This window comes from Balaenoptera musculus, chromosome 5 (genome assembly GCF_009873245.2).
Source record: "Balaenoptera musculus isolate JJ_BM4_2016_0621 chromosome 5, mBalMus1.pri.v3, whole genome shotgun sequence".
Classification (NCBI taxonomy): domain Eukaryota; kingdom Metazoa; phylum Chordata; class Mammalia; order Artiodactyla; family Balaenopteridae; genus Balaenoptera; species Balaenoptera musculus.
Genome location: NC_045789.1, coordinates 50,262,854 through 50,269,823, shown reverse-complemented (window position 1 = coordinate 50,269,823; position 6,970 = coordinate 50,262,854). Strand labels below are relative to the sequence as shown.

At 42.5% G+C, this 6,970-nt stretch overlaps 1 pseudogene; it reads left to right on the top strand.

Moving 5' to 3' along the window:
* Nucleotides 1–4,399: 4,399 nt before the first annotated feature.
* Nucleotides 4,400–6,244, top strand: LOC118895238 (annotated as a pseudogene).
* Nucleotides 6,245–6,970: the final 726 nt, after the last annotated feature.

Below are 6,970 nucleotides of genomic sequence, written 5' to 3'. Positions count from 1 at the left end.
TATAGGCATCAATTTAAAAATGTAGTAGCAAATAGAGAACAGTTTCTCTAAGGCAATTCAATTAAATACCATATAAATCCATATCATATGACACAACTTAATCTAATGCAATTCAATGCATTACATTACGCTACAATACAGCGAAAAATGCATTGCAATACAATGCGGTATCTCACTGCAGCTGCAGTGCAGTGGCCTTAGCGGCAACCTCATCTCAGGTCTTAGGCTGTGGCGCCCTCTAGTGACAGAGACTGAGACGCTTTTTTTTTTTTTTTTGTGGAGGCTACAGATGCACTTCCCATTAAATGAAAAAACCGTCAACAAACATCTGTTAGAATGGAAAGGAGCTGAGATCCAGCTGCCTGCTTTTTATATAACAGAGGTCACAGATTAAGAGACTTACCTGAACTGTCACCTGAGCTAGTAATAAAGTAACTGATTATCCTGTCCATACTACTGTTGTTTTCACAGTATTTTTTTTCATTTGTGACACATAAAGGAGGAATAGTAATCAGCCTTTTCTCCAGCCTGAAGATAGGAGCCTGGAGAGGCAATATAGGATGGTTAGAAACCCTATAAAGGATTAACACAATAGAAATATAGAAATAAAATATGTAATGGAATATCATAGAAATAGAAAAAAATCTGTATCCTTTAATATGGACTCATCTTCCTTCATGGTTGGAGGTTAGCTGCTCTTATGTTGTTTGGGGATAGCAAGGAGAATGTTAATGATTCAAAATACCTTATTTTGCAAAATGTATTGTGCAAAATGTAAAAACTGTGTATTTACAGTTCATTAAATTCATATTTACTGAGCACCTACTATGCTTCAGCTCAAACAAAACACACACACACATACCCCTAAGCAATTTCATCTGCATAGTAGGCTCCTTTTCCTCCCTCCACATTTGCTGAGGATGACGAGAGCTTTCCTGGTGCCAGGCGCTCTGTTAAGTACCAGCGGAGCTCATGGTCATGGGCTGACTCCTTCATCTCCTTTGTGGAACATGTGACTCTGATTGAATATGATGCTATGAAAGCTCCCATACCAGTGCATAAAACTCAGGTGATCCCCTTAGGTGCCACTTGGCACTCTCTTGCCTAGTTTTGATGGAAAATAGCCCAGTATAGTAATCCTGCCTTGAGAAGATCATGGTGAGCAGGGCTTTAGGCCCTTTGAGGACGAATTTCCAAATCATGTCACCAGGAAGCCTCTGAGACAAGCAGAGGTGCCAGCTAAAGAGAGAGGAAACCTACAATGGATAATGGAGGAGGGAGACCATATCAGTTGCAGTGGTTGGGACCATAGTTCTTCCCATTTCATTTCCTCACCCAAGCTTCCCTTAGGAAGAGAGGCCCCCAGAATCCTAGAAAAGCTGCTCCCTGTATGTATGTGAGGAAGTGGATCTCGGCAGTGCTAGGGGTGGACTGCAGTGGATATGGGCTGTGCCCTAGGTTCTCCTTCATCACCTTAGCTACTGGAATAGGGAAGAACAAATCTGATTCCATATTAGATCTGTTTCTTTGCTTTCTGTTGCTTTTGTTACAAGTTAATCACGAAAAGGATGTCGACTATAGCTATAGACATACATAATGGCCTGTCTCAGGGAACCCTGCCACTCTGCCTGAATGTTAAACTAAAATACCTTTGTTCAGCTCACAAGGAACATCCTGACCCAGCTCACCTGTGAATGGCTGCAGGAAAGAAGAAATTAACACATCCCCTCCCTGAGCCTGGCGAAACCAGGAGACATTTGCAAAACTTATGGCCTTTTTTACTTTACCTCCTCACCGCCCCCGTCTCTGTTCTATAAAAGAAACTCGCATCCAGACCCTGGGAAGATGGTTCTCTAGGACTCTAGTCTGCCGTCTTCTCGGACTCCCGGCTTTCCGAATAAAGTCGCTCTACCTTGCCCCAACACCTCACCTCCCGATTTATCGGCCTGTCGTGGGGCAAGCAGAATGAGCTTGGACTCAGTAACACTACTGGAATACCGTGAGCAGATGACCTTCAGCTCAGACCCTTCAGAAATTGCCTCAGTTGCTGAGGTGAACTGCTGAGGTGAGCTGACTTCACCTAAGCTCATAGCCTTCTGGGCCCTACCCATATCCGGTGACTGATAAGGTGGAGATAAAAGACGCATTGGACTCCAAAGCAGGACAACTTTGACGGGCCATAGCACCTCTAGTAATGATCAGTTAAATTTTGCCTTAGTAGATAATCTAGGAGACTTAGATGCAAATTTATTGTTTCTCCTAGTGTTTGAAATTAGGATGCTATTAAACTGTAACTAGGGACTTCTCTCATGGCGCAGTGGTTAAGAATCTGCCTGCCAATGCGGGGGACATGGGTTCGAGCCCTGGTCTGGGAAGAGCCCACATGTCGAGGAGCAACTAAGCCCGTGCGCCGCAACTACTGAGCCTGCGCTTCTAGAGCCCGAGAGGCACAACTACTGAGCCTGAGTGCTGCAACTACTGAAGCCCGCGTGCCTAGAACCCGTGCTCTGCAACAAGAGAAGCCACCGCAATGAGAAGCCCGTGCACTACAATGAAGAGAAGCCCCCGCTCGCAGCAACTAGAGAAAGCCCGTGTGCAGCAACAAAGACCCAATGCAGCCAAAAATAACTTAATTAATTAAATAAATCAAAAAAAAGAGTACTGCTTTTGACAGCACCTTTAAAAAAAAAAACTGTAATTATCACTAGTAATTTGATGGTAACATCTTAAGCATGTAATTTTTCTATTTTTAAAGAATATTTACAAAGAATAAAGCCTTATGATCAGTGTTACTAACTCAAAACACATATATATTTTTATACCTCCTGGCATCTACGGCCTAATCACTTTTCAAAAGGGTCAGGCAGGTTTGTTGTGGCATACATCAAAATATGTTTCTGTATAGCCCGTGCTTTGTAAATATTTCCAGCTCAGTATCTGTGGACTCTTAAAAATTCTGCCCAGTTTTTCTTGACGTAAAGAAAATTTATTTAGCTAATTTTGAAACTTCGTACTGACAAAGTTTAAAAAATTTATCTGACTTTGAATGATGAAGATGAGAAATTTTATCAGCTTGTCTAATGAAGGTGGCTGTCAACTTGATAAAACAATTTTCTCCTCACTCACACTATAACTTTACAAGTCTCCTTCTCAGTCTTTTTGGACCTGTTTCTTTGTTTATTAAGAAGAATTGCTTTATATAATTTGACGCTGAAAATCTTGTATGGTTTTGAGAAAGAGAAAAGCTGTCCCCAACCTCCAGGAGCTGGGCTGGTACGCCCAGCAAGACCTTCATGTTCTTCTTTTGAAATAAACAATTTCACAGAACACTGACATCAGGCAAGCTGCTCTGTGACCCTGATGGATCAAGACACAAACAAGACCACTTCATAACCACAGCTGAACACAGAGTAAATCATGAATGTGGGCTAAGCCACAAAAATGATCAAACATCTGGCCGTGCAGGCTGATCAACATGCCTGCTGCTTCTTTACTCGTTACAGTTTTAGCCTCGGTCTTGATATCCCTCTGTCTAGGTAAGATTTAATAAGAGACCCAACCATAGAATTGCCCCACTTTCTGACAACATTCAGTCCAGAGCGAAGCCCTGTTTCCTAACCCTCACCCCAAATCACCTAACGCAAGTCCAAATTTAAAAATAAATTCTTCTGAATGAATGCCATTTTCACGAGATACCCCCCCCCCCAAGGTGTGATTTCTCCCTCACACAATGAGCAGCACACACTGCTTTTTCAACCACGGTGGTGTCCCAGTGGAGGGTGTGACACCTTCTTTACTTCACCTATTAGTAATTTCAACTTAACTTGGCTAGAACGTTGCAGGTAAACTTGATTTGTCTTAATCTAGCTTTCCAGGTTCACATCTCTAATTTACACAGTATTTTCTCTCCAGATTTCCTCAATTTTTCAGTATTCTTTTCTTTAGACATGGAATAGGTCAACAATAATTTTGTTAAATGCTTGGCAATCTTCCTCCTTCCCAAGTATTTTAATAGATGTGGTATTTATTTATTTATTTATCATAGAAACATAGGAATGCTTATGGAAAGACGACAATCCAGTTTCTGTTTGGCTGGTGCATGTTTTGCCATTTGCCTGTAAGGCATTTTGAAACTCTGAGGTTTCCTCTGAGTCAACTCCCTGCAGGTAAATAAGTAGAAAGACCTGTGTCAGGGTACTGACATGGGGAAGCCAAAATTCCCAACTGTCAATAAGTGACGTCAGTGGAGAGACTGAGTCATGTTCCATCTATGTAGTTCTTTGAATTCCTAGAGGAAAAGTTCATGGAGGAAATGGTTTTGAACAAAATGAGAAACAATCCTTTTGGTCATGTTTTATTTCTCAACATCATTTCCTGTTTTTAGACTAAAAGGTACCTATGACTGATAACATTTGCTCCAAATTCTCAGAAAATAAAGCTTGTTTTCCTTGGCAGGCGTCATTATCCTCTGTTCCTCTGCTGCATCAACCTCGACGTCTTGCCTACTTCCCGCTTATTTGCGGCCTATAGATTGCTGCAGCACTACGGTGTCAGTTGGTCCCGCCCAGAACACTTCAGTTCTGCCCTGAAAGGATATATTTAATAACTGATTGGTGTGTCCCTTTAATACAAGAAAATGGAAACTGAACAGCCAGAGGAAGCCTTTCCCAACACCGAAACCAATGGCGAATTTGGTAAACACCCTGCTGAAGATATGGAAGAGGAACAAGCTTTTGAAAGATTTAGAAACACTGATGAGATGGTTGAATTACGCATTCTGTTTCAGAGCAAGAATGCTGGGGCAGTGACTGGAAAAAGAGGCAAGAATATTAAGGCTCTTCCATACAGACTGCAATGCCAGTGTTTCAGTCCCAGACAGCAGTGGCCCCGAGCGCATATTGAGTATCAGTGCTGATATTGAAACAGAGAAATTCTGAAGAAAATCATCCTTCCCTTGGAAGAGGGGCTGCAGGTGCCATCACCCACCGCCACCAGCCAGCTCCCGCTCGAATCTGAAGCTGTGGAATGCTTAAATTACCAACACTATAAAGGATGCAACTTTGACTGCGAGTTGAGACTGTTGATTCATCAGAGTCTGGCTGGAGGAATTATTGGGGTCAAAGGTGCTAAAATCAAAGAACTTCAAGAGAACACTCAGACAACAATCAAGCTTTTCCAGGAATGTTGTCCTCAATCCACTGACAGAGTAGTTCTTATTGGAGAAAAACGTTTTAAGGTTGTAGAGTGCATAAAGATCATCCTTGATCTTAAATCAGAGTCTCCCATCAAAGGACGTGCTCAGCCGTATGATCCCAATTTTTACGATGAAACCTATGATTATGGTGGTTTTACAATGTTTGATGACTGCCGTGGATGTCCCTTGGGATTTCCCATGCGGGGAAGAGGTGGTTTTGACAGAATGTCTCCTGGTCGGGGCGGGCGTCTCATGCCTCCATCCAGAAGAGATTATGATGATATGAGCCCTCGTCGAGGACCTCCTCCTGGACGAGGTGGCCGGGGGGGTGGCAGAGCTCGGAATCTTCCTCTTCCTCCACCACCACCTAGAGGAGGAGAGCTAATGGCCTGACAGAAGAGGAAGACCTGGAGACCGTTATGATGGCATGGTTGGTTTCAGTGCTGATGAAACCTGGGACTCTGCAATAGATACATGGAGCCCATCAGAGTGACAGATGGCTTATGAACCACAGGGTGGCTCTGGACATGATTATGCCTATGCAGGGGGTCGTGGCTCATACGGTGATCTTGGTGGACCTGTTATTACTACACAAGTAACTATTCCCAAAGATTTCGCTGGGTCTACTATTGGCAAAGGTGGTCAGCGGATTAAACAAACCCGTCATGAGTCAGGAGCTTCTATCAGAATTGATGAGCCTTTAGAAGGGTCCGAAGATCGGATCATTACCATTACAGGAACACAGGACCAGATACAGAATGCACAGTATTTGCTGCAGAACAGTGTGAAGAAGTCTGCAGATGTTGAAGGATTCTAATGCAAGATATATTTTTTTTCTTTTTTATAGTGTGAAGCAGTATTCTGGAAAGTTTTTCTAAGAATAGTGAAGAACTGAAGGAGTCCTGCATCTTTTTTTTTTTTTTTAATCTGCTTCTGTTTAAAAAGCCAACATTCCTCTGCTTCACAGGCGCTCTGTGTTCAAAGTGTAGCGAAATCTTTGCAGTTCACCAAATGAAATGTTTTATTTCCTTGCAAACAGGGTTGGGGGTTGGGGGAGGGTGTGCAAAAATGAACATTGAAATTTTGAAACAGCAGCAGAGTGAGTGAATTTTAATTTTTGTTCATTGTTGGTGGTTTAAAAAAAAATCCCCCCATGTAATTATTGTGAACACTTTGCTTTGTGGTCACTGCAACATTTGGTGGGGGGGGGGGTGGGACAGGGAGGAAAAGTAACAATAGTCCATATGTCCCTGGCATCTATTCAGAGCAGTGTGCAGAATGTAATGCTCTTTTGTAAGAAACGTTTTATGATTTTTAAAATAAATTTAGTGAACCTGTTTTTGGTGGTCATTTTTTTTAAGATGGTCTTTTTTCTTTTTTAACATCTTTATTGGAGTAAAATTGCTTTACAGTGGTGTGTTAGTTTCTGCTTTATAACAAAGTGAGTCAGCTATACATATACATATATCCCCATATCCCCTCCCTCTTGCGTCTCCCTCCCACCTTCCCTATCCCACCCCTCTAGGTGGTCACAAAGCACCGAGCTGATCTCCCTGTGCTATGTGGCCGCTTCCCACTAGCGATCTATTTTACATTTGGTAGTATATAGTAGTCCATGCCACTCCCCCCCTTCATCCCAGCTGACCCTTCCCCACCCCGTGTCCTCAAGCCCATTTTCTACGTCTGTGTCTTTATTCCTGTCCTGCCCCTAGGTTCTTCAGAACATTTTTTTTAGATGCCATATATACGTGTTAGCATACAGTATTTGTTTTCCTC